Source organism: Protopterus annectens, chromosome 8.part0 (assembly GCF_019279795.1).
Source record: "Protopterus annectens isolate FY-2018-M chromosome 8.part0, PAN1.0, whole genome shotgun sequence".
Classification (NCBI taxonomy): Eukaryota; Metazoa; Chordata; order Ceratodontiformes; family Protopteridae; genus Protopterus; species Protopterus annectens.
The window spans coordinates 777,720,966-777,747,857 of record NC_056741.1 but is presented as its reverse complement, the minus strand read 5'-3'; the positions used below and the strand labels follow the sequence as shown (position 1 = coordinate 777,747,857).

At 42.1% G+C, this 26,892-nt stretch overlaps 1 protein-coding gene and 1 non-coding gene across 3 annotated transcripts in view; both read left to right on the top strand.

Moving 5' to 3' along the window:
* The window catches only part of DENND1B (DENN domain containing 1B), a 3,525,330-nt gene that overhangs the window by 2,296,020 nt on the left and 1,202,418 nt on the right, over window positions 1–26,892 (top strand). The gene's annotated exons all lie outside the window — the stretch shown is intronic.
* TRNAK-CUU lies at window positions 23,549–23,621 on the top strand. The gene has a single exon. It is a non-coding gene; the product is annotated as a tRNA-Lys (tRNA).

Here is a 26,892-nt window from a genome sequence, read left to right as displayed (position 1 = left end):
TTAGCAACAACCGCTGGGTTCTCAACATAGTGTCCCATGGATACAAAGTTTCTTTCCACACCCTTCGTACCCCAAATGGGTTCCCAGATCTACCTCCAAACTAGTGGGCAGAGGCTCAAAAGCCTTTCCCTGCTCCCTATGATGGCAGTAGAATACGTTCCTGCAGAACAGAGGCGCCAAGGTTTCTACTCCAGACTTTTTCTGGTACCCAGAAAATAGGGCACCTGGCACCCATCCTCGATCTATCCATTCTAAACGCCTTCCTGGTGATCCCAAAATTCAGAATGCTCACCCTCCAGCAGCTGCTACCCATGCTCTCCAAGGATGCTTGACTAGCCACCCTAGATCTAAAAGCGGGGTACCTCCATATTCCTATCAGGGAATCATGCAGGAAATATCTCCGTTTCAGGGCAGGATCTCAGTACTTTCAGTTCTCTGCACTTCCCTTTGGCTTATCTACTGCTCCCAGAGTTTTCACAAAATGTCTGGCTCCGGCCATTGCCTTCTGCAAACAAAGGAATATCCAGATTTTCCCATACTTAGACAACTGCCTAATTCAGGCAGACAGCCAGGAAAAGCTGCTCAAGCACCTGGCCTTTGTAAAGTCCCTACTAACCTCCCTAGGGTACACAATCAACAAAAAGAAATCCAAACAGGTGCCCACCCAAAGGATTATATTCCTGGGAGCAAGCCTGGACACAGCATTCCAGATGGCATTCCTTACACAAGAAAAGCAACATTTCCTAACAGCCTACTTCTCTCAACTACTATCTGCAAGGAAGATCCTGCAAGCTCTGGGGTTCATGGCATCTTGCATACTGCTCATTCCATATGCCAGACTGCATATGAGAAAACTTCAATGGTACCTAAAAAGCCTTTGGTGTCAACACTGTCAAGACCTGGAGACTCGTGATACCTGTAATTCCTTGCCTCAGAAAGATTTTCTTTGGTGGGCAACAGCATGCTCCCACAACAAGGGACTACCTTTCTCACCTTCCCCACTGCCCAGACCCTCACCACAGATGCATCAGACTATGCCTGGGGTGCACATCTGACGGCAGTTGCATACAGGGCCAGTGGAGCCCACAGCAAATCCTCTGCACATCAATCAAAAGAGATGATGGCTGTCCAGCACACCTTGATAGTTTTCAAGCCTCTTCTCTCCCAGGGGCTCTCTTGATCAAAACAGACAACACCACTGTAATGTGGTATATCAACAAGCATGGAGAGATTCACTGCAACCCTCTATGCAGGCTGGATATGACCCTTTGGCACACAGCCTCTGCCATGCAACTCCACCCGTTAGCACAATTCCTCAGATTCTCCCAACTCTTGGCAGACCAATTAAGCAGAAATCTTCTGGACCCACACGAGTGGCAGCTCAACAGAATAACCTTCACCCTAATAACTTGGGTTCCTATTAAAACCACAAACACTTGAAATTTGAATGGCATATGGACACCATACGATCGAAATTTCAGGCATTCAAAGGTTAAATGTAATGGCGCCATTCAGTGCAGAATGGGACAATTTCCCTTTTCTGCACTGAAGTGCAATCTCGGAGTTGGTATATTTAAGTAGGGGTTACAGGGCTTGCACCATTAAGGTAAGTTTTTGTTTTATTATATATTCAATTTTTAAACTTCGATCATATGTTGTCGAACATATGGGATTCAAAGTTTAGAAAGTTCTAATATATAATATAGACCCAATAACTCAGAAATGGGGCAAACCTAAGGTCGACCTCTTTGCCTCCCACACCAACCATCAGCTCAGCAAATTCTGCACCAGGGAGCATCACTGCATGGCTTGGAAAGTGAATGCCCTATCTTTCCCCTGGGTCAGTCTATCAGTCTATGCCTTTCCTCCACTACCTCTCATCCCCGGGGTACTGCTCAAAATAAAGGAGGAAAAAATAAGGATAATTCTTATAGCTCCAGACTGGCGTCGCCAGCCCTGGTAACACCTTTCTGCGCAGCCTGTCCCCACTGCCACCATGGCATCTTCCTCAGATTTCAAACCTCCTGACATAGCGGGAAGGGGAATTCATGCATCCCCAATTGCAGACACTCAGTTTGGCAGCTTGGCTTATTCCCTAACCCCCGATCAATCTGCCAACCTCAGTAAACAGGTTCTAGATTTTATACATGAGGCCAGATGCCCTAGCACTAGAAAATCTTATGCTGACAAATGGAAAAGGTTCTGCACCTGGATTCAGGCTAAGGGAGCCAATACGGCACAGCCCTGGATTCGGGCTAAGGGAGCCAGTATGGCACAGCCCTCCCTACCTCTCATCCTGGATTACTTAGCTGACCTACTACACAGTGGCTTCTCCTTTTCCTCTATTAAAATTCATGCCTCTGCTATCTCTGCTCATTTTCCCACCGAGCAGCCCCTTTTTCTCACACCCCTTGATCAAACCGTTACTAAGAGGAGCTAGCAACTTGAGGCCACCCAGAAGAGAACCAACCCCAGCTTGGGACCTTAACTTTGTGTTGGAAAAGTTCACCCTCCCCCCCCCCCCCTTCGAACCAGCTATTCTGCAGAGCTAAATTTTCTCTCCTAGAAGACAGCATTCCTTCTGGCCATCACTTCAGCCAGAAGAGTCTCTGAGCTTAAAGCACTCATGGCTGTGTAACCCTTCATCATCTTCCATGCTGACAGGGGTATCCTCAGGACTAACCCATCCTTCATGCCTAAGGTGGTGTCCAGTGTGGCTCTCTACCAATCCATTCATTTGCCCACCTTTTTTCCTAATCCTCAGAACAAGGGGGAAAGGATCCTGCACTCCCTAGATGTGCACAGACAGCTCAGATTCTATCTAGACAAGACTAAATCCTTCAGAAAGTCTGATCAACTGCTGGTTAACTTTGCTACAGGGGCAGAAGGCAAAGCCATCTCCAAACAAACCATTTCCAAATGGATAGCATACTGCATCCATTTCTGCTACAAACAACATGGAAAGCCTCCCCCCAAGGGGGTCAGGACTCACTCCACCAGAGCAGCATCCACCTCTGCAGCTTTCCTCAGAGGAGTCCCCCCCAGGGACATCCTGGAGGCTGCCACCTGGGCATTTGTTCACACTTTTACCAAACATTACCACCTGCCTCTCTTCTCCAAATCCAGGGGAGGGTTTGCATCTGCAGTCTTGCAGGGCATCCTAGCCAGCCCCTAGTTTCCTTGACTGCCTCCACCCATTTCCTCAGATTTGGGAATCAACCCAAATGTGATGACTGCAACAGTGAAACATGAAGAAAATAGTACAGTTGTGTGCACTTACCATAAATGTTGATGTTCGAGTGTATTCACTGTTGCAGTCCTGGTTTCCCTCCCTCCATCCACCTTTTTCTTCTCTTCCTTGCAAGGACATATTGGTATTTACTTTCTACTGGTGGGGTTCTTCCATCAGAACCTGGATCCTACTTGGGGCTCCTGACAGGTTAGGGCAAGAAAAACTGATGTAATGGTGTCGGCTGCCTTACTTTATACTACTGATGACCCTGACGTCAGTACTGAAGCGACAGCAACCGATGCAGAAATACTAAGCCTCTGGTATTTGGGCCGGCCGAGGGCTACCCTGGCAGTTATCTAACCTAAAGAATAATGGAATTGTTGGTGCTTCTTTGGGGCCAAAGGATTATTCTCTTTACCAGGATCCAAGGTTCAAGGCTTACTTGTTAAAAGCCAGGTGATGAGAGGGATTACCCTGATAACCCAAATGTGATGACTGCAACAGTGAATACAATCGAACATCTGCATTTATGGTAAGTGTACAAAACTGTACTTTCCTGGATACCAAGTGCAGATTTTTTCGTGAACTGCTGGTTTTGGGTCAGGTTGTCTGTTTTGCAAATTTTCCCTTTTTTTATTTTATAACCCAAACAACCCCTTTGCTGAAAATTTTTCTGGAATCGAAAAAGATGTTTTTGTTCCCAAAAAAGATTAAATGGGGCAGGGGGCCCCCTTTGGGGGTTTTTTTGGTTTTAAACCCCTTGCACAAAGACAACTTATTTGGCACTAAAGCAGAAGAGGTCTTAAAAAGATATAAGAAAAAAGCAAAATCTATGCAGACAGTTAAGGATTTCTTACAGGACCAGCCACCCAGGTTCAGCAGGCATTGTCCCACCAAGGCACTGGTCTTCGTGCTCCTACTAAGCCAGTCCAGCCCAGACAGCAGCCACAGGGAATGCAGAGATCTACCTCCACTTCAAAACCAGGGAGTTCTAAGCCACCCCCATGGTAAGAACTCACAATGACTCACCTCCCCCACCCTTTCCCTCTGCCCACCTTCACTTACCCCTAGGAGGAAAACTCTCCTTTCACACAAGCACCTGGGCCACCATTAGCAACAACCGCTGGGTTCTCAACATAGTGTCCCATGGATACAAAGTTTCTTTCCACACCCTTCAGACCCCAAATGGGTTCCCAGATCTACCTCCAAACTAGTGGGCAGAGGCTCAAAAGCCTTTCCCTGCTCCCTATGATGGCAGTAGAATACGTTCCTGCAGAACAGAGGCGCCAAGGTTTCTACTCCAGACTTTTTCTGGTACCCAGAAAATAGGGCACCTGGCACCCATCCTCGATCTATCCATTCTAAACGCCTTCCTGGTGATCCCAAAATTCAGAATGCTCACCCTCCAGCAGCTGCTACCCATGCTCTCCAAGGATGCTTGACTAGCCACCCTAGATCTAAAAGCGGGGTACCTCCATATTCCTATCAGGGAATCATGCAGGAAATATCTCCGTTTCAGGGCAGGATCTCAGTACTTTCAGTTCTCTGCACTTCCCTTTGGCTTATCTACTGCTCCCAGAGTTTTCACAAAATGTCTGGCTCCGGCCATTGCCTTCTGCAAACAAAGGAATATCCAGATTTTCCCATACTTAGACAACTGCCTAATTCAGGCAGACAGCCAGGAAAAGCTGCTCAAGCACCTGGCCTTTGTAAAGTCCCTACTAACCTCCCTAGGGTACACAATCAACAAAAAGAAATCCAAACAGGTGCCCACCCAAAGGATTATATTCCTGGGAGCAAGCCTGGACACAGCATTCCAGATGGCATTCCTTACACAAGAAAAGCAACATTTCCTAACAGCCTACTTCTCTCAACTACTATCTGCAAGGAAGATCCTGCAAGCTCTGGGGTTCATGGCATCTTGCATACTGCTCATTCCATATGCCAGACTGCATATGAGAAAACTTCAATGGTACCTAAAAAGCCTTTGGTGTCAACACTGTCAAGACCTGGAGACTCGTATACCTGTAATTCCTTGCCTCAGAAAAGATTTTCTTTGGTGGGCAACAGCATGCTCCCACAACAAGGGACTACCTTTCTCACCTTCCCCACTGCCCAGACCCTCACCACAGATGCATCAGACTATGCCTGGGGTGCACATCTGGACGGCAGTTGCATACAGGGCCAGTGGAGCCCACAGCAAATCCCTCTGCACATCAATCAAAAAGAGATGATGGCTGTCCAGCACACCTTGATAGTTTTCAAGCCTCTTCTCTCCCCAGGGGCTCTCTTGATCAAAACAGACAACACCACTGTAATGTGGTATATCAACAAGCATGGAGAGATTCACTGCAACCCTCTATGCAGGCTGGATATGACCCTTTGGCACACAGCCTCTGCCATGCAACTCCACCCGTTAGCACAATTCCTACGAGATTCTCCCAACTCTTGGCAGACCAATTAAGCAGAAATCTTCTGGACCCACACGAGTGGCAGCTCAACAGAATAACCTTCACCCTAATAACTTGGGTTCCTATTAAAACCACAAACACTTGAAATTTCGAATGGCATATGGTCGACACCATATGATCGAAATTTCAGGCATTCAAAGGTTAAATGTAATGGCGCCATTCAGTGCAGAATGGGACAATTTCCCTTTTCTGCACTGAAGTGCAATCTCGGAGTTGGTATATTTAAGTAGGGGGGTTACAGGGGGGCTTGCACCATTAAGGTAAGGTTTTTTTTTGTTTTATTATATATTCGAATTTTTAAACTTCGATCATATGTTGTCGAACATATGGGATTCAAAGTTTAGAAAGTTCTAATATATAATATAGACCCAATAACTCAGAAATGGGGCAACCCTAAGGTCGACCTCTTTGCCTCCCACACCAACCATCAGCTCAGCAAATTCTGCACCAGGGAGCATCACTGCATGGCTTGGAAAGTGAATGCCCTATCTTTCCCCTGGGTCAGTCTATCAGTCTATGCCTTTCCTCCACTACCTCTCATCCCCAGGGTACTGCTCAAAATAAAGGAGGAAAAAATAAGGATAATTCTTATAGCTCCAGACTGGCGTCGCCAGCCCTGGTAACACCTTTCTGCGCAGCCTGTCCCCACTGCCACCATGGCATCTTCCTCAGATTTCAAACCTCCTGACACAGCGGGAAGGGGAATTCATGCATCCCCAATTGCAGACACTCAGTTTGGCAGCTTGGCTTATTCCCTAACCCCCGATCAATCTGCCAACCTCAGTAAACAGGTTCTAGATTTTATACATGAGGCCAGATGCCCTAGCACTAGAAAATCTTATGCTGACAAATGGAAAAGGTTCTGCACCTGGATTCAGGCTAAGGGAGCCAATACGGCACAGCCCTGGATTCAGGCTAAGGGAGCCAGTATGGCACAGCCCTCCCTACCTCTCATCCTGGATTACTTAGCTGACCTACTACACAGTGGCTTCTCCTTTTCCTCTATTAAAATTCATGCCTCTGCTATCTCTGCTCATTTTCCCACCGAGCAGCCCCTTTTTCTCACACCCCTTGATCAAACCGTTACTAAGAGGAGCTAGCAACTTGAGGCCACCCAGAAGAGAACCAACCCCAGCTTGGGACCTTAACTTTGTGTTGGAAAAGTTCACCCTGCCCCCCCCCCCCTTCGAACCAGCTATTCTGCAGAGCTAAATTTTCTCTCCTAGAAGACAGCATTCCTTCTGGCCATCACTTCAGCCAGAAGAGTCTCTGAGCTTAAAGCACTCATGGCTGTGTAACCCTTCATCATCTTCCATGCTGACAGGGGTATCCCTCAGGACTAACCCATCCTTCATGCCTAAGGTGGTGTCCAGTGTGGCTCTCTACCAATCCATTCATTTGCCCACCTTTTTTCCTAATCCTCAGAACAAGGGGGAAAGGATCCTGCACTCCCTAGATGTGCACAGACAGCTCAGATTCTATCTAGACAAGACTAAATCCTTCAGAAAGTCTGATCAACTGCTGGTTAACTTTGCTACAGGGGCAGAAGGCAAAGCCATCTCCAAACAAACCATTTCCAAATGGATAGCATACTGCATCCATTTCTGCTACAAACAACATGGAAAGCCTCCCCCCAAGGGGGTCAGGACTCACTCCACCAGAGCAGCATCCACCTCTGCAGCTTTCCTCAGAGGAGTCCCCCCCAGGGACATCCTGGAGGCTGCCACCTGGGCATTTGTTCACACTTTTACCAAACATTACCACCTGCCTCTCTTCTCCAAATCCAGGGGAGGGTTTGCATCTGCAGTCTTGCAGGGCATCCTAGCCAGCCCCTAGTTTCCTTGACTGCCTCCACCCATTTCCTCAGATTTGGGAATCAACCCAAATGTGATGACTGCAACAGTGAAACATGAAGAAAATAGTACAGTTGTGTGCACTTACCATAAATGTTGATGTTCGAGTGTATTCACTGTTGCAGTCCTGGTTTCCCTCCCTCCATCCCCCTTTTTTCTTCTCTTTCCTTGCAAGGGACATATTGGTATTTACTTTCTACTGGTGGGGTTCTTCCATCAGAACCTGGATCCTACTTGGGGGCTCCTGACAGGTTAGGGCAAGAAAAACTGATGTAATGGTGTCGGCTGCCTTACTTTATACTACTGATGACCCTGACGTCAGTACTGAAGCGACAGCAACCGATGCAGAAATACTAAGCCTCTGGTATTTGGGCCGGCCGAGGGCTACCCTGGCAGGGATAACCCAAATGTGATGACTGCAACAGTGAATACAATCGAACATCTGCATTTATGGTAAGTGTACAAAACTGTACTTTCCTGGATACCAAGTGCAGATTTTTTTCTTTTGTTCTCCCCCAGATAGTAATTCATGCTAAGGTTGTTGTGGTCAGTGTAGTACTTTGCATTAGTCTGCAATGAACTCTAGCTGTTTTTTTCCACTTGGTTAGCCCCCCTCCCGAGCACGCACACACACATACACACACACACCTGCCATTGCTGAATATATTTCTGTGACATCAGAAAAGAGACTGTTTTCTGTTCCCTCAGATCAGTCACAGATTATAATAGGGGAGATTCAGGTGGCCACCCTGGTGCTTTGAGTCCTGGGGGTCCATGGCTGGATGCTGTTTTCTTAAGCATTTTCTTTTTTCTTTAAATATATATATATATATATATATATATATATATATATATATATATATATATATATTTTTTTTTTTTTAATGCTTAAGCAAGGTCAGAAAGGCACTTTGGCCTGATGTGTGCATGCAAGGTCGAAATGCACATGGAATGCTTCTATGGGGAGTTTGCAAATTTAAATATGGACTTGAATATCCTGAACAGTGACTTAGGAAGCTGTGTGTGTGTGTGTGTGTGTGTGTATTGCAAATCCTCATTGACTCTGCCAAACTCCAACTGAGATTGAATATGCCATTTCAGGGATTAACTCTAACCTTAACTCTTGGACCTGAATTGTATAAAGGTAAGTAAAGCTTCTAATATGAATTGGAGTTTCATTTCTTATCACTTAGAAAATTTCGCCACATTCATTTTTTATTCATGTAAACCCACCCTACTGTAGTGCAACCCAGGAGCACTGTCTGGTTAAGTGACTTATTCAGAGTCGCACAGTAAGCAAATGGAGGTAGAAAAATCCATCCCTATACCCTTTAACTACAGGAAGCAGCTCATTAAGAGCATAATGCCTCAGTCCTCTGCAGTAAGTGCCAGACCTTTCTTAACTACTTAATTTTTTGGTAATTCACTGAGGATTGCACTCAGTTAATACCAGTTATTAGAGTTTCATAGGTCTTGTTGTTAAAAATACATGTTGATAGAAAACCTGTTGATTTTCTCGCATATTTGTGCCCTATCCTGTTGGCATCTTTTTTCCCGGTAAGTCAATGAGGATTGGTAATGGTGATCATTAGAATTTCATGGTTTGTATTATTCAGAAAATACTTGTTCATGCAGCACCAGCTGATCTGTTAACTTTTTAAGTGAATTAGAACTGCTTGATACTTTAGGCTTTGAATTGTTAGTCACTTACATCCTGTAGTCCAAAAATTCAGAATTTGAATCCTTCCACCTCCATTTCCATACTGTATGACTTTGAGCAAGTCATTTAACCAGTCAGTGCTCCTTGGTTATCCCTGAAAAGGGATACTTTGCTTAGTAGGTTTACCTGGTTAACATACAGGTAAAATAAAAAAAATATATGTATATATTTACAATGTATTCCTTTTAGGGTCTCTGTCCTCCAGAATTATTGTCTTTATCTGGAATTCTTGGAACAAAGAAATCGAGGGGTATCTAGCAAATTATTGTGAATTGCATTTGCTAGATAATGGCAGATAATTAAGTTTCAAACTTATTCATTCACTTGGACTCAAGTAGGTATTTGAGGTATACAGTCGTACAAAGGGCTGTAGTTGATGGATTTGGTGTTTGTAAGTAATTGGTTTCTGCATCCCAGAGTAGTCATGGTGCAAAGAAAGGAACTGAGTGTAATAAACAGGAACATCATCACATGGACCATGTTCTTTGGATAGAATAAACTGGACAGCAGGATATGAATTTATTGCTTATGTTTTAACTATGAATACATTTTAATTTAGCTTGTTTCTGCAGGCACGTGTTGTGAACTGTTTGTTGAATTACAGCAGTTTGTCTGGTGCTTAGTGCAGATGCTTCCTGTAGTGCAGGGTTTGATTCCCTCAAACTTCATTTGTCTACTGTGTGACTCTGACCAAGTCATTTCATCAGACATTGCACCTGGGCTGACCCTGAAAAGGGACACTTAGGTCCAGTGGACTGTCCTGTGCTGTTAGCAAATGCATTGCACATTTGTCATTTGAATTCCTGTACCCTTCTCGTAGCTGCTAATTACTGCTTCACTATATGTTATTTGACTGAATCCCAAGACATCTGTTATAGTTTAATGTTTTGCCAGTTGCCTTTTCACTAAATTTAAGTTTCAAGGGAAGAGATTTTACTATTTCCCATGCTAAGCCTGTTTTCAACATGAAAGTGTATTATTTAGAAAATGGCTGTCCAGTGCATGTGTTAAAAACTATGCACAAAAACTTTTATTTAACTCTGTTTCCAACATATTTCTGTAGAGTTTGTTTAGGGACAGGAATTTATGCTTTTGGAGAATTTCGGTGTTTTTCTTAACTTAGAACCAGTTTTTAGCTACTTTATGGTTTGATGACTATCTCAGGTTCCAGTGCCCATGTTCAGTGCCTCCTTGGCTGATCCTATGGAGCTTTTACTGGTCTAAAAAAAATTCGTAGTTGGGGAGTCTTTTGGTGTCAGGGTGAGTCCAGCTGTGCCTCAGCCACCAAAGGGTGACTCTGCTATGGCATGATTTGCTTTCCAAGACTGCTCATTCCTCCAACACCTTCTGGTGTAGCACCTACACCCAGTAAGGACTGGGGCATAGTCATGTTCTCTGTGGCTGCACTGTTGCCTTCTGCAGGCAGGGATGAACAACTCTTATCAGCCTCAGGGAGCAGGTTAATGTCTACCACATAACAGAGAAATGGAGCCTGAACTCCAGGACAGTGTGCCTGCCTTGGATTGGTCCATTTCAGGGAGTTTCCTGGAAGAGAAAAGTAAAAGAAGAAATGTGGATTCTCCTGCTTTTTATTTCTCTGGGCAGGGAAGATTTGCTAGGGAGTTAAATTCTGCTTTTACTTTTCCCACTTCCTCTTTCAGAAAAGAAAAGAAAAATTGTTCCTTCACTTTCTGGCTCTGATTTTCAATCAGGAGAGAAGGAATTAGAGGAAGAACGTTATGCTTCACAATTTTCTTGTCAACCAGATCATTCTGATTCTGAGGAAAGTGTTGCTTCAGGTTTCCCTTCAGAACACCATTTTTTCTGAAACTTTATCTAAGCTGAAAGAGATTTTTTCAGTGGGATCAGAATGAAATCTGTATTGCTCAGCAAATGTTTTTATAATTTGTTAAAATATGGGTTTTTCTTAAGCGTCATCAAATCCTCCTGTTTTATTTGCTTTGAAGAATGCTTTTTTCATAGCTTGCAGTTTACCTGGCAGTCAACCTCTTTACCTGTAGGATGTCTGATAGGTTTACAGAGTACCTGAGATTTACAAATACTTGCTTTCTAACCCTAAAGCAGACCCTGCAGTGATTTCCCTTTCCAAAATTGCTCCTGCTAAACATATTGCTAACACTAATCCCATTCCCTCTGACAAGGATGGGAAAGCTTTTAACCAGTTTGGGAAGAAAGTTTATTCTGCTTCCTCTTTAAATTCAGAATTTTAAACTGATAGGCTCATGTGTTAGTTTTGGGGCTATGTTAAATAATCGAATGGTCACATTGTCTGACGTTATCTGATCAACAATGCAGTCCGTCAAACAACCCCCCACCCCCCCCACCAATTATATATACCAACTTCAAGACCACACAATAGTGGGGAAGAGAGCAGATTTCCTGATTCCCTATTGTAATGTGCTCTCAGTCAGAATGGTTCGATGGACTGCATTGTTGATGAGATGATATGTTCGACAATGTGACCATTCAGTTATATGACATAGACCCGTTAGTCTTTACTTTTGTCTTGTAGAACATGAAAAAGTTTCTTGCTAACCTTCCCTCTTCTGAGGCAAAAAAATAATTGAATGTTCCTTTTGTATTTGCTGCCCATGTAAATAAACATGCTTTAAAGTGTTCTTATGATGCTGCTGATATTGTTTCCAGAGCTGCTGCTTCTGGGTTGGTCATGAGATTTGCTTGATTGTTGTTGTCTTTCGGCTTTTCCCGGTTAGGGGTCACCACAGAGGAACTCCGGTCTGCTAATGATTGGCAGTAGATTTTCACGAGCGCCGAGGTGCCAGCTTGACGTTCAACCTTCAATGAAGTCATGCCCACTTACGCATATCTTTCGAATGCCCACCCAACCGTGGGGAGGACACGCAGACTCCACACAGAAGGCACTCCAGCCGAGAATCGAACGGGAGAACCTCTTGCTGTGAGGCAACAACGCTTGAATACATTCTCAAAATTATCCTGAAGATGTTAAAACTGAACTTTTAAATTCTTCGCCTGGACAAGAAAATTATGTTTGGCCCTTCTGCAGCTGAAGTGCTTACGAAGTTTGATGAATGGGGAAACTTGATTCAAGGAATGACCATTTTTAAGGCAAGTAAAAATTTTCTTTCCTTCTCTGTTCCCTGCAGAAGAGGCTGGTTAGATTTATGGGTCTGTAGTTCACAGGGTCAGTTGATGGCTCCATTTTGTGCAGAGAGATTACTGTTGCTGTTCTCCATTCTGTAGAAACGTAGCCAGATGTCCTCCTATTCACTTGCAGCAGTATTCTTAACATGGGGGATCTTGCACCTGAAGGTGATCCAACGTCGGCCAGTATACAAAAGTCATACTACTGTAGGGTACATGGGATGTTGCACGTAGGCTGCTGTCAGATGTAGACCATAAAAGCCATGTACGCATGTACCATCCTCAGAACATTTCTGCAGCCAGGCAGATCGCCATTCTGACCATCTGTCTGATTGTTTCACCATTTGCGACTTCATCTTTTTGCTAGATAGGTTGCCCCATTGGGGAAACTTTACTCTTTCTACTGTTTTGGTTATGTCATACAAGAAGGGCAATTGCCAGTGTGTAAGACAAATTCCACTTAAGGGCAGTCATTCTTAGTGTCTCTTTTGTTTAGGTCCTAACCATGACCACAAGTCATGTAGCATTTGCCATTCCTTCGTTCCAAAGACCTTTAGAAGCAAGCTTTCCTCTCTTGCTATATATTTAGAGAATGGCTTAAGTTGCTAGCTAAGCGTATAGAGGGTGCCTCAAGGTCTGATGCTGAGCAGTAAGGTCTGAATCTAGCCTATGCTATATAAGGCAATGGAACACAATTTCAAAGTGCAGGGTAAAAAGCAGTCACAAAATGCAAAAATGAAGAAATAATGCAGTTAACAGATTGCAGTGCTGGCTAAAATATACTTTTTCCTTTTTTTTTTCAGTAGATGTCTTGGATATCAGAAAGGATGCACTCTAGAACTCCGACTAAAGTTACCAAATGTTGAGCAAATCCAGTAAACTAAGTAGAAACCCGTGCAAAGGTGAGGTTATAGACAGGTGAATTTAAGCAGTTTTTAACACAACTACTAATGGAAAAGCCCCAAACTGAGGCTTTCCCCATCAGTCCCCAACTCATATGGGTCCTGAGCTACACACTTCAGCCACAATGGTGCAGGGAGGCCCTCAACACACTGATACAATATAGTCTAGATTCAGCAAATCTGAATCTAGCCTGTGCTATGTAAGGCAAGGAAAAACAATTTCTAGATGGGAAAGAGTAGGGGAGAGCCACTTAAAGGTCAAAGTGAGAGTGTTTAGTAATATACTATTAGATGACCTGCAGTGGTACCACCCTCTGCACAATCTGGCAGCTGTGAACAGTGGGAGACTGTGGAGAGTGTTTCCTATAGAGGATTTTAAGTTGGAGAGGTTTGCTTCAGATTCAGAGCAGACAGAATTCAGTCACAATGTGGCAAGTCCAGAGGAGGGGGAGTGTGTGTGTATATATGTTAATAACAACTGGTGCAGCAACTGTGTAATGACCACCACCTTCTGCTCAGAAAACATTGAAATTCTGTCACTAAAATGCAGGCCCTTCTACCTGCCAAGAGAGTTCAATGGAATATGCATCCCAGCAGTCTACATCCCACCTGATGCAAATATCAGTGACGCTCTGTTCACCTTATACAAGTCTATAAGTGACCTGCAAAACAGAAACCCAGAGCATGCAGTAGTAATTGCAGGAGACTTTAATCAGGCCAACCCAAAGACTGTATTACCCCACTACCACCAGCATGTAAACTTTGCCACAAGGGGAGGGGGGTACGTGTACTGGATAAGGTCTACACTAACATCAAAGATGCATATAAAGTAAAACCTTATCCACATCTAGGGAGCTCTGACCACCTAGCCATCATGCTGTTCCAGCTTATAAATCTATACTGAAAACCAGTACATTGACTGGAAAACAAATAAGGATCTGGCCTGAGGGAGCAATCTCAGCTCTACAAGGCTGCTTCAACTGTACAGACTGGTCAGTGTTTAGAGAGGCTGCTGTGACAACTATATTGACTTGGACACATACATTGAGTCAGTCACACCTTACATTTCTAAGTGTGTAGAGGATATAAAAAAACACCAAACTCATCACCATACAGGCAAATTAAAAACCTTGGCTAACTAGTGAGGTATACGAGCTCTTGAAAGTAAGAAATGCAGCTTTCAAATCCCAAGATATGGAAGCTTTAAGTGTGACCAGAGCCAAACTGAACAAAGGTATCAATGAGGTGAAAAGATCCTATGGCAGAAAAATCCAAAGTCACTTCAGGGACAAGAAGGATACCAGGCAACTATGGAAAGGAATTTAAACCATCACCAGCTACAAGTCTACATCAGCTTCATGTGATGATAGCATCGAGTTTATGAACCAACTGAACAAATTCTTCAGTAGGTTTGATGCTGACAACAAAACAACAGCATGCAGAATCCCTGAAGACAAGGCTGGAGCGGTGCTGAGATTCAATACAATTGATGTCACCAGAACCCTAAAACGTGTCAACCCAATGAAAGCAGCTAGCCTTGACAACATCACGGGCAGGGTACTAAGGGAATGTGCGACAGAACTGGCTCCACTACTCATTGACATCTTCAACACTTCACTCCATCTAGCCAGTGTTCCAAAATGCTTCAAGGAGATGACTATTATTCCTCTACCCAAGAAACCACAGCCAGCAACTGAATGAGTACCGACCAGTTGCTTTAACCTCGACGGTAATGAAGTGCCTGGAGAGGCTGGTCAAAGATCATATAGCCTCTATCTTACCTGTGTCACTGGACACACTGCAATTCATATACAGGACAAACTGCAGTACAGGGGATTCCATCTCACTAGCTCTCCATGAAACACTGAGCCACTTAAAAGGCAAAAACTGCTCTGCAAGACTGCTATTCATCGATTTTAGTTCTGCCTTCAACACTGTCATCCTTCAGAATCTGATATCATAGCTACTTCAACTGGGCATAGACTCTCATTTATGCAATTGGATTCTGAGCTTCCTTACTGAAAGGCCTCAAAAGGTTCATGTGGGAGACAACAGCTCCGGAAGTATCATCCTGAACACAGGAGTACCACAGGGGTGCATCTTAAGTCCTCTCCTTTTCACTGTGCTGACACATGACTGCATGGCCAAACATGACATGAATAGGATCATCAAATTCATGGATGACACCGCTGTTATAGGCCTGGTCAAAGACTGAAAGGAGGAGCCCTACAGGAATGAGATTGGTCTGGTCTGGTGTGACAGCAGCAATCTACCACTGAATGTTAGCAAGACAAAGGAGTTGATTTCAGAAGATCTCCAGTACCACACAAACCTCTAGTGATGAAAGGGATGACAGTGGAAAGGGTCAAGAGTACAAAGTTCTTGGGTCTTCATCTCATGGAGAACTTATCCCGGTCAGTCCATGTATCCAGCACAGTCAAAAAAGCTCAGCAACGCTTGCACTTTCTAAAGAAACTTAGGAAGGCAAAATTACCAAGCTCCATACTTCAGACCTTTTATAGGGTCACCATTGAAAGTGTCCTGACCAACAGCATTGCAGTCTGGTATGGGAGCTGTAATAATCAGGATCGGAAGTCTCTCAAGAGAGTTGTAAGGTCAGCAGAAAGAATCGTTGGCACCTCCCTTACTCCTCTGGAAGATCTACACAAATGCCGGTGCATAGACAGGGCCAAAAAGATTTCCAGTGATCCAACACATCCTGCCAATGGTCTGTACACTCGCCTGTCCTCTGGTTGGAGATAGAGAAGCCTGCATTGTAAGACCACCAGACTAAAAAAGCTGTTTCTTTCCACTCTCTGTTAGACTTTTGAACTCTTTGGAAACATGAACCTTGATGTCTGTTACATAACTAGCCTAGCAAGAGACTTATTTTGTGGATGCGCAATAACTAAGTGCAATACTAAGGTGGCTCGCCTACACACTGTAAAGTGCAATATACAAACTTTGCAATAATTCAGTCTAATCATAGATATGGTACTATTGTTTCAATTTTACTTTGACAATATTACCTTCATATTGTTCCTTGTCTCTTCTCCTGGGATAGGTGTGGGTCACTGCTGTCCTACTTTACTTTACTTACAAATTGCTACTGATTAAATTTCTACTGTGATATTTTATTAATTTATCTCTATCTATGTGTGCAGCTGTTTCCTTCATTGAAAATGAAGCATTGTAATGTCATTCAGCTACACTGCTGTGTAGTTCTTAATGACAATAAAGTTTTCTTTGACTTGACTTGACTTATATGCAAGCATGGGGAGCCATGTACAAACACTAGGCTTTTTTATACCAGTAGAATGACAGACTTACAAAGTTAAACCCTCAGGCCAATCAGATAAAAATACAATAACCTTTTGACCAGTAGTTCCAAACTTGTATGGGTTGAATTCATCTCTCTGCTCCCACCAGAGTGCAAACAAACTGATTTTGAACTCAAGTGCAGTAACAAATGCTTTACAATAGAAGTCAGAATTCCTGCAATATCGGGAATCCTTGGGAATAATTCACTAACCCTGAGAAATGTTCGCAACACACAAAAACTTTGCAAAACTTAGAAACATTTTGGCAGACTTAGGAAAACTTTGGCAAACTCAAAACAGCTTTTTCAGTATCAGAGGAGGTTAGGAAATATCAGAATACTGTTAAAACAACCTAAGAGCAGTACAGTAACAAACAGATGGAGTTTCTTTAACAAGTGCAGGCTGAAAAACAGTGATAAATTTAACAACATCAATAAATGCAGCACAGAAGTGCTATGTATCAGCTTATAGGTCCAGATGGTTTCAGAAGCAATCCAAGTCTTATAGTCACAGGTGTCCAAGCCAGGCACAAGGAAGCTCTGAATAAAGGTTCAAAATATTATCCTTTCAGACCATTACCTCTCATCTCTTCACTAGCTTTCTTGGTAAAAATAGATTTGGAAAAGTATTCACCATGACATTCCCACCAGTAAACATTTTAGATTATTTTTTTTTTTTTTTTTTTAATAAAGATTTTCAGTTTCTGGCTCACATTATCAGTTCTCTGTCTTCTCCTTTGGATTATCTGCTGTTCAGATGTTTAGAATGTTTCTGGCTCTAGTAATTGCTTATTTCAAGATCTTCACATTTTCCATATTTAGACTGTTGTCTTATATTTACTCACTTTTTTCAGTTGTTAAAAGTCCTTAGATAGTGTTCAGAAACTTCTAGTCAATCTCTGTTTTCAAGTAAATTTACTGATATCTTCTCTTGTCCCTCTCACAAAATAGTTTTCCTGGAATGTCTGTTAAGATTCTGCCCCGGTTAGAGCTTTTCTTCCTCCAGACCAAGTAGAGATGTTCCAAAAGTAATTTTTTTTCCAATAAACACTTGGTATCTCCCCCAAGATTATGGGGTACGTGGCATTTATTATTCTTATGATTCCCCTGGGCAGACTTATGTGCATCTTAATTTTTTCCCAAATGTTTTGGATTTCTTTTACCACCAAGGGAATGAACCCCATTCTTAAGTCAGAAAACAGAGGTAATCAAGAGGGCGAGTGAAATCTGGTATCTCACCTGTGAACCAGAGGGTGACAGGACTAACGAGAAACAGAATACAGATTACTTCAGACAAAATTACTTTAGCTAGCAGATCTAGGAGACTCTCTCTCTCTCCCTCTCATTGATACCCTGCCTGTGGGAGGAATAAAGATGACATGTTGAAGTTTCAAGTAGTTTATTCAGTTAAGTAGGTAGATGGATGAGTGTTCTTGTTCTACATTACATTCAACAGGTCAGTTGTTTAAAGGCAGTTACAGATAATGTTGAAAGTGCTCATGGCAGCTGATTGGAGGAAAATATGTGAGATGGCAAAATAAGGAGCCATTCAAAACGCTTAGAAGTCCCGTATTTGAATACTCCTGAAGGACCCATGAGGTTTTGCCAGCTCAGCAGCCTACGGAACCTCAGTCTTAGTTAATAGGTTTTATTTTTAATTTTCAACTATTAACAAACAGATATGACATGCTCATTGTCCAGAGGTACCTGGATTCTCTTTTGTTCCTCCTTCCTCTGTGTTTTCTAAGTTATGGCAATCTACTCAAATGGCTTAGGATAGTGCAATAGTGAACTATTGTTGAACATAGTATAGTTGTGTAAGTAAACTTATCATAACAGTTGATGCTCTACTGGATCAATGTTGCAGTAGTTGTCCTCTCCCCTAGCTCCCCTTGTTTGGAAGTGTTTTTGTATTGTCAGGGTCTGCATGCGTGCATGTGTGTTGTATATATCAAGTCTGAGATTACTGTACAGTGAGGAATGGGCAAATTTCCTGATTCCCACTGTGCACAGTCTTGCAATGGACTTAACACCAGTAGAAGCGATCAAATCAGTTTTGATCACTTGTGCCACTGTTAAACATGTTCACGATTAGGAACTTTGGATTATATTGACTGCTGCCATATGTATGTGTGTATGTAGGTATATATGTGTGTGTGTGTGTGTGTGTGTGTGTATATATATATATATATATATATATATATATATATATATATATATATATATATATATATATATATATACACACAGGTATGTGTGTGTATGTATATATATATATATATATATATATATATATACATATATATATATATATATATATGCAGTATATCTCTTTCTCTCTCTGTGTATATATATATATATATATATATATATATATAAAATCGATCCACACTTAATCAAAACTACACACCCTACTTAAATATACTAACTCCAAGATCACACTACAGTGGGGAAAAGAATATATTTCCTTATCACCACTGTAATGTGCTTCGGTAAATCGGCTTATGCGAACGTGCACTGTTGATGTAGTGCACTTTCGCTTAAGTGGGTTCGATCTTCTGTTTGTCAAAAAAGTGTGTTTTTGACAAATAGAAGTAGACCCGTATATATATATATGTATATATATATATATGCATGTATGTACACACACATACATATGCATACACACACCACACCCCATATATACAACAAGAAGACTTCCAGTTCAATTCTTGGCTGAGGTGCCTTTTGTGCAGAGTTTGCATGTCCTCTCTATATATGCATGGGTCTTCTGCAGGTACTCCAGTTTTCTCCCACATTCTTATGACACGCAGCAGATGGACTGTGCACTATAAATTAGCCAAGTCTGGTTAAGTAATTTGTTTAGGGTAACATATTAGACTAATAGAGACTGATGGAATCAGACCGTGGACAATAGAAAGCTACTGATTAACAGTCCATAGGCTTATTCCTGTGAGCAGACTGCTAGGTGCTTAATTCTTTTTTATTTCTGAGGAACTACATTTTTTGTTTTTCCATTCAAAATAGTTTTCCTCAGTTCTTTTGGTTTTAGGTCTCTTCCTGCAGTTTCTGGTCAGATGGCTTGCTTCACCACTCCTTAAAGTTCTTTATGATAGATCAGGATAGATACTGATTATGTATTCCTTACGAGAAAGATGGGGAATTTCACTTTGCAAATTCCCTGTTCAGAGCTCTTGGGGTCTCATCGGGAATGGTCAACTCTTCTGATCAGTGTAGTGGAGGATAATCTTTTACACTGTTCAGGTTCTGGAGACTCCATTATTTCCAGAGGCCCTACTAATTATGAAAAGGCAGTCATGGGTAAAGCATTTCAAGGAAAAAATGGCAAATCCTACTCCTTGTGTAAGAAAGACTTTGCAGGTGTGCCATATAACCATTGTCTGTTGTTCATATTCAAGAAGAGGAAAATGTTTATTTTTCTGTATCACTTTTCTCCTCTGTGCTTGATCACCATCAGACCTCTTTCTTTCAGACCTAAACCTAGCTGTTACCTGCCACTAGGGATTCCCACGTGTGGACATAACATCTGACCAGAAGGGGCTGTCATCAAGGCAGCAATGGAGGTTTTTGTGCCTCTGCTTCTATCTAATGATTCAAGCAATGAGGGCATTTCTTTTTTTGGTCCCTTACATAATCCCATGGCACTGCTACCCAGTGCTCCTTGTCCATGACATGACTACCAGCGAATCCTTATTCCCCAATGGTTTTGCTGGGCTTACTGGAACCCAGAGGAGTCCTGCGGGTCTCAGACATCTGTACTTCCTTTATTTTTTCTCATTTATGTCTCACCCACTGTTTTCCCCAATAGCCTTACAGTTGTGTGGTGATGCTGAAGAGTTGGTATGCAATGGAAGAGTGCAGTGTATTGCTTCTCCTCTGTGGCAGCTCAACCATGCCCACCAACACTGCCCTTCCTGCACTACCCTCCTTAGGCCTGTAACAGGCCTGTAACAGGGATTGTAGCTGGGAACACCCACTTAACTGCCCATCCTCTGTCATGCCATCAGTCACCTGAGATGCTAATTGAACCCAGGTTGACTGGGCTGTAATCAGGACTTTATCCCGCTATACCACAGGAGCAGCCAATGAGAGCATTTGTAATTAAGACCCAAGTTCTGCCCTTGGTAGCTGTTGTGAGTGCCTGCTTCATCCTCTCCTGGCATATGCTTGCTACATTCTACCTGCTGATGAGGACTGCTGTCACTGGCTTGGTTAGTCAAACCATGGTAGCACCCAGCATGGGGGGCAGTTAGAGAAGGTAATTACCTCTGCTGAGGTCCTGCTTAAGGCAGCATGAAAGGGAGCCAGGACCCTAATCTATACACGGTGTTCACCCGTCTTGTGTGTCACCATCCTCCCCTTTTTGTAATTCAGTCTTCCCAATTGTCCTCCTGCTGTCAGTATGGTTCTGTCATTTGTCCCCCCCCCCCCCTCTGTGTCAGAACCATCCCTGTTGGTCTTTGTCTGCATTTTTGGTTTGTTTTTGCACCCTTGCTTCCATTCCTATACCCCTTTTCCTTATCCCTCCTTCTTGCATGCTTCTCCATCCATCCTTCTTGTTAAAAAAAGAAAAAAAAGTATACCTTTCCTCTCCACTCTCACAATTTCCTTCTGTTTTCTTCTTATGTTACTCTGCTTGCTGTTTTCCCTTTCTTAGTTTCCTATGCTTGCATTCCCCATTTAAATTAATAAAATTAGTAGTGACCTTACTGGGAGCTACATATTGTAGCACAGCAGATCTTGTGGCATGGCAAAGATGCACATGAACTGTGCCTACTCATGTGCATGTTATATTCCCACTATAGCTGCTTGACAGTTCTGTAGCCACACGTTAGGTACGCTTCTGTTTTCTCTTGCAATGAAATTTACAATGGAGCTTTTTTTAAATCTGTTAATGGATGAGGAACTATATGCTTCCCTTCTTCATTGGTAGTTACCATAGCTCTGTGTCACTCAACTCTGTGTCACAGCAATAACTCTTATGTGGGCACATAAGACAACACCAAAACCTTGAAAGTTCGAAGACTGAAAATATCAAAGCCGCAGAATATCGAATTATTTCCCAGGGAAATAATTTGGTGGGCCGTTTCCACGGCTTCGCTATTTCCTCCACTGTGGTGCGATCTCAGAGTTGGTATATTTAAGTAGCGGGGATGTGGGGTGCACAGCCCCCCACATTAGAAATAGTTTGTAGTGTTCGTGTGTTTCCCATTTTGTACTGGAACAGCATTTTTTTCCCGGGGAAAAAAATCGCAGTTCTCAGTCTTCGAGGTTTTCAGCTTTCGTGGTTTTGTGTTCGATGTTATAACATTCAAAGTTCTGACACTTCAATGTTGTGATATAGACCCTCTGAATTGCAGGGAATGCCATTGTACATCTCCCAGAAAATGTGCTGCATTCTCTGAATATTAAAAGAGTTTAGAGATTAATTAAAATATACTGAAAATGGTCATTTTCATCTGTGAATCATGTTGAAGTATGAATATGCAACAAATAGGTATTGGGTTTCTGAAAACATGAAATAGTTTTTACTATAGTTTTAAAGAATGAGTTTCTTGATGAGAGTAAAGTCATTCATGTTCATGTTCCTTAATCCAACGGTAGAAGATATTTCATACCTCACACAAACCAGACACAGATATCCTTCTTTCTTTCTTTTCTTTTATTTTACAACAGTATTTCCCTTCCTCTTCAGTGGGGTATATTAGTTGCCTAAGTTGATGAACAGAGCTTTAAAGAAGTTTGTATGGCATTTTATGAATGAATTCATCATTATCATCATTAATCCCCTTTTTCTACATGAGGTCAGGGTGTAGTGTCAACTGTCACCATCTCTCTCTCTATTCATTGCCACTCTCCTACCCTCTTTGACATTCTTGCCTGACTGCCCACAGGTGTTCTCTCATAAAGTCCATCCACTTCTTTGCTGGATGCCCTAATTTCTTCTTGCTTTCTTCCTGTCTATCCCAAATTTTTTTCTGCACATTTGCACAAACTAGCGCAGTCTGTTCTGTTTTTTCCTTTTCTGCAGTTGGAGCTACTTTGGCTTCTGCTCTTATGTCGTTATTTCTTTGACTGTCCCACAGTGTGCATCCTACCACCCATCTCATCTCCATCACCTCTGCCTTTACTGCCCGGTTTCTGTACCGTACAGTAGTGTTCATTGTACCACCTTTTTGTACATTTTAGTTTTCAGTTTCTTTGCTATTCTTCTGTCATATACTACATCTGACACTCTATGCCATTTGGCTGCTGCTCCTCTGATTCTAGCTTTGACCACCTCATTCAGGCTTCCCGTCTCCTTAATCAGTCCTCCCAAAGACGTGAAGCTGTTAACCTGTTCCACTATTTTCCCTTGTAATTCACTTCTCAGTCTCTTCTGCTTTTCTACATTTGCTACCATTACAACTTTATCTGTTCTCAGTCTAATCCCATGTACCTTCAGTTTTGTATTCCATTTGCATATCCTTTGTTGAAGTTCAGAGTCTGCCTGTAATGCCACATCATCTACATACATCAGCTTTGTTGATCTGTTGACGCCTCTGACCTGTTTGCTTATGTAGTCCATCACCAGCATGAACAGCAGTGGGCTCAGAGCTGAACCATGATGCACACCCACTCCCACTGGTAACCCCTTGGTGAGACAGAACATTATAGCTCAGAGGTTAGAGCACTGGTCTCGTAAACCAGGGGTTGTGAGTTTGAGCTTCACCAAGACCTTTCTTTAGTGGTGTTGGCATAATGGTTAAGGTCTTCACATAACAGACACATAGTGCACAATTTGATTCTGATCTCAGGTAATTGACTAGTCTTAAAATGGGCATTTAGCCTAGTATTCACCTATGAACCTGTTAACTAATTACCCCTCATTGCCACTTTACTCTTAGCCCAGCTAGCTCAGTCAGTAGAGCATGAGACTCTTAATCTCAATGTTGTGAGTTTGAGCCCCACGTTGGGCGGCTAAGCTTTGTACTGCAGTTTATCATAAACAGTTCACATTATGAACTTCATCATGTAGTCATGAGTGTGAGTCACTGGGTTGTTGTACATAGCTTGCACTAATTCTACCAATGTTTCTGGGACTTCTGCCTAAATCAACTTTCTTGGGACTTTGTCGTATGCATTCTCCAAGTCTAGGCATATCCATTTGGACTCCACCTTTATCTGTAGCTTCTTGCAACTGTCTGTTATACTAGACACATTGGGTCAGTTGTGCTGCATCCTGATCTGAATCTGAACTACTTATCTCCCTTCTTACTTTCAACTGCTTTGCATATTCATTTATCAATCGCCCTCTCAAGGAATTTCATGCAGCGTGGCAAGAGTTTGATACCTCTGTACTGCCCATGGTTGTGAATGTCCCCTTTCTTCTTGAACACTGACACTATTATGCTTATTCTTCAGTCATCTGTGATACACCTATATCTCCACAATGCTATGAGTACCTTCAGGGTCTATTTCTTCCCTATCTCACCCGACATCTATATCACACCTGCTGTGACCTCATCTGAGCCTGTTGCTTTCCCTTACTTCATTTTCCTTCGTGTTGTTCTTGCTTCTTCTGTGGTGGGCTCATCCTCTTCTCTCATTGTAGGCTGTTTGTGGGGCAGTGCAGTTTCTGTGTGGTTTTCTTAATTCAGAAGCTGCTGGATGTACTCCTTCCATTTAGCTTTGATGTCCTGTGGACTGTTAAGCAGGTTGTTGCTGGCATCCCTTACGAAGTGTGTCTGACTATTTTCTTTATCTTTCTGTCTTTGCCTTGCAACCTAATATAGTTTCTTTGTGTTATCGACTGAGTCACTTTACAGAAGCTGGTAGAATGCCTCTGTTGCTTTGTTCTTTGCTATTGCAATTCCTTTCCTAGCCTCTTTGTTATCCATCCAGTATTTCTTCCTAGCCTGATCCATTTTTTTTTCCATCTCCCATTTTATCCTGCACTCTTTCTTTCTTTTGATGACTTCCTGGATGTCTGCATTCCATGACCAGCTTTCCTTATGTACCTTATTTCCATGCCTGGCTCAGCTGCATATCTGTTCTGTAGTTCTCACACATGCTGTTTTGAGGCGCTGCCATTCTTAAACTCCATCTTATTTTCTCATCTTCTTGGGGTGCTAAAGCCCTAAGTAATTCCTTGAACTGTTGTGCTTTCTCTCCAGTCAACCTGTAGTTCTTTAGCCTGGTCTCTGTTAACCTTAGAGCCTTCTCTGACTGCTTGGAGCTGATTGTGGCACCTGGTGGTTTATGCTGTGGGACAACCGTTTCACTGGGGATGACTTTGCACTCTGTAATTCTACCCCAGTGTCCTTTCCTTACTAGAAGAAATTCTGAGTTGCATATGATCTTGTAACTGTCTCTCTTTCAGCACCATGTGTTGGCTACTATCAAACCATTTGCCAGACAGAAATCTACAATGGCCTCTCCCGCTTTATTCCTGATGCCCAACGCATGTGAACCAAGGCAGTCCTCATATCCAGTTCTGTCTGATCCGATATGTGCATTCAGGTCACCCATTAACACCACCACTTATGAATGGAGTACAGGCTGTGAACTGTTTGCACAGACGTGCTTGAGTATTCACATAACTCAGAGGATGTTTGACAATACAGATTTATGTTTCACTAAAGATATATGTGAAACTTCTTGTTAAAACATATGTAGAAAACAAGAGGGTATGGAAAAATGAAACAGAAAATGTTTATCATTTTTGTGCATACCAGGTATAAGTTAAATATATTAATGGTGAAATGGCGCTTTCATTATGGGTGTTGCAGCTGGGAGTTATGTAGATGTTATTCATGTGTATCAGCTTTATATTATTTAGTATAAACATTCTGGTGAGCATAGATGGTTTGGCAACAAGACTGGCTAAAATAACAGTATACCTTCTGCCACGATATATTTCTGTTTTCAAGTCATTTGTCAGAAAATTGAGCATCTGCTTGCAGCTCAAATAATAATAGTCTTCTTTTTAGGTTTGAAAAAACTTTGGGAAGTGTGTCTGCTGTATATACTTGACCTCACACTGTAGATACTCCATGTAATGCACCCTTTGTAATAGTTTCCATTTTTTTAATTTTCCAGTTTTGCCATATGTAGAGGTGAATCTATTTTCACCATTTGTGATCGTGTCTTTTCAAAGCAATTAATTTTCTTTCCTCCTGATATTGTAAATAGTTTGGTCAGAACAGTGACTGTTGACGGTTACTAAGGCACCGACTTTTGTTGCCACCCCTTTGCCTCCTCTTTGCTAAGACTTTTCTTGGCTTTAATAGTTTTTAGAGTTCTTCAGCTGCTGTACCATCTCTACTAACTTGTACTTATATCTAGTATTAGCCTACTTTTCTCCAATTATTTTTTTGTCTTACTGAAAAAGACCTTAACACAAGAGCTTCTTAGATTTCATTGCTTTTGAGTATTCATTTTATATTTCATCATTTCTTTTGCACTTCCTCAAACAAATGATCCGTGGCAAGCCAAAAGAGTGATTTCCTCTTACAGAGTATTCTATTTTGAATTACCATTTCTGCCTTCCTTTTTATGTTTGTTCCTCTTCTCATAATGATGATACATGAATATCATCCAGTTCTTTGTTTAGACTGCAGTTCTTGTTTAGTTCTTCATTATTTTACCCAGGTAAACATGCTTTTGTTGCTAGCCTGACCTTTCAATCTTTCACTTCTTAGGTTCTTTTGTGGTATTTACATTTCTTGTAACTGAATCCTGAATTCTCAAGGTCAACTTTCTGAGTTATACTGAAACATCAAGTTCTTGACCTTTAGTATTTTCTTAATACCAGTGAGATTCAACTTCAGCACTAGCTTGTGCAAAATCAGATTTTTCTTGCACATATTCTGTTCTCTCCACTTTCTTTTGTCCTGATAAAATAATAATTCGTGTGTTTCAAAATCAGGCAAAGTCTGATTTCTTTTTTGACAGCTTTAGTCCATTTTATTTTTTTCTAAAGATGTCTTCTTTTGTATTTTCTCAAGTGAGACATTTTGTCCAACTGTGAACTCTCACTCATGGAGATTCGTCTTTGTAGACATATAATATCATGTTAGCATTTTATTCTAACCAACATGTCCTTTTCAGTGGCTTCAACTTCCTCACTGTATATGTAATGTAACATTGTCCACTGAACCGTGTCAGAAAACACACCAGATTGACTTTATGACTTATTACATAAGTCAATGACAACCGATAGTGATGCCATAGTAATTCATATGCAAC